The sequence below is a fragment of the Echinops telfairi genome, unplaced genomic scaffold (assembly GCF_000313985.2).
Source record: "Echinops telfairi isolate 266 unplaced genomic scaffold, ASM31398v2 ScPeMD7_7474;HRSCAF=8512, whole genome shotgun sequence".
Lineage (NCBI taxonomy): Eukaryota > Metazoa > Chordata > Mammalia > Afrosoricida > Tenrecidae > Echinops > Echinops telfairi.
The window spans coordinates 5,106,951-5,109,030 of NW_022111378.1; positions in this window are offsets into that span (position 1 = coordinate 5,106,951).

The window sequence follows — 2,080 nt, forward strand, 5'->3', positions numbered from 1 at the left end:
ACAAGGAGTACAAGGAAAAAATGTTGTAGACTGGATTGTGGTGATAATTGTACAATTCCTCTTCATGTGACTGAATTATCGAATTACATGACATGCCAATAAAACTGTTAAAGAACGAAAGAATGACAGAAATTGATCTTGAGCTAATATTGAACTTTATTCTCCTTCCCCCTTGTGAAGTCAGAGGCGATCAGACCTCGCCTGTACACACACATCCCACTTTATATCCTGAAATTTTACATATAGAATTCTAACCCTATGTATATCTGTTAATATAATCCTCTTTTGAAATAAGAATTTTCTTTGCTATGTTAATTAGATCATACCTGAATAGGGTGGGTTCTATATGGAATCACTTCTGAGCCATAAAAATAGCAGATTACACACACACACACACACACACACACACACACACACACACACACCCCAAGAAACAGAAAACGGTGAGGATCATCTACACGACAAGGAACCAAAGAATGCTCAGAATTACCTACAAGGAAGGACTCAATAAGACAGATACCTGATCGAATCCTCCCAAACCGTGAAGTCGATTTCTGTTCTTCAAAACTGCCCACTTGTTAAATGTGTGTTACATTAGCATTAAGAAACTAAGACATCCATTTAAAAACAAACAACTTACTTTTTCTCAATAATTTCCTGCCAAACCCTGCATTGGCAAGGCTGAGCAGGACCCAAAGAGAACAGTACGTAGGTAAATGAGTGTTGATAGATAAGACATAATAAGGCTTCAAGGTAGAGTAGGGCGCCCAAAATCATGTCCAAGTGGGATACTCAGGCAGGTTTCAGCAAATGACCAGTTGCATCATTGAGGAAAAACAAGAAACAAATTGAAATGGATGGGTGCCAGACATCACCTCCTTCACAAATGATGTTAATTTGGTCCTGAGCCCACAGCACAGAACAGTTTCCAAATCTACAGTAATTCAGGCCCACGTAATACCTTTGCCCCTACAGGTAACATACAAAAGCATTTCCACCATTTATTTTCCTCCAAAGGATGACATGATTTCAATATTCCAAGGGGCAAGCTTACCAGGTAACCCAATTTCCTAAGGCTTTGGAAAAGGAAGATGCCAACATAGCAAAACAGAATGGAAAATGTGATCCTGGGGAAAGGTGTGAATGATGGCCTTGGCTGGGCTGACGTTTCTCTTCTCTCTGTCTCCCAGATCCTCCTGCTAAACAGAGGGGCTGCAAGGCCCCTGCCTCATTAAAGACTACTTGGTGGGTTGGGAAGCCTTTGCCTTATCTTATTTTTATAAATGTTAAAAATAACTTAAACCAAATCTTCATAATTAGGTTATTAGGGTTCACCTGCAATTAGATCATAAATGTTAATGGGGGGAGAAGGGGGGAAAGTTGGAATCATTTTATTTCTGTGCCAAAGATCCAGATCACATAGCATAAGGACTCAACATGTTTGGTGTAGCTTGGCACAAAGAGCGACTAAAGGACTGTGTGTTGTATTGTGTTTGTTAGTAGTGTCTTTGGGATCTGACACATGTGGGTTTAAATTCAGGCTCCGAAACAAGCAACAAGAGTAAGCAAAAAATATATTGCTATAACAACACAATCAAAATATGAAGTTATTGTTGCTTGACATATCGTCCATGTAGGCCCCTACTCTTTGGAAGGCAGTGTTTCCCTCTCTCTAACCCTTGACCAAAGAATTCTGTCCTCTTTGATTTGGAGCACATCAAAGCAGCAGTTTGGGGCATTCTTGAGAAACTGGAATCATGTTCCCTTTAAATGTTCTTTGAGTTTGGGGAACAAAAAGAAATATGTAGGGGCAAGAGAGGGGCTTTAGGATAGGTCAGATAAAGTTTCCTAATGAGATTTTCCTAGGATAGTCCTTGATACCCTCTGATTAGAAAAATAAAAGTCCTCAATGCAATTTTTTCACCAATGTAGTTTTCCGTTTTTATAAACTTATTTATAACAAACCCTGATGATTTCCCTGCATCCTTCAAGAAAAATTTATCAAGCTTCTCACTCTGGAATCTCTAAAAACCAGTCCCCCATTGGGCCTCCACTCAAGTACTCCCTCAATGCAAGAATA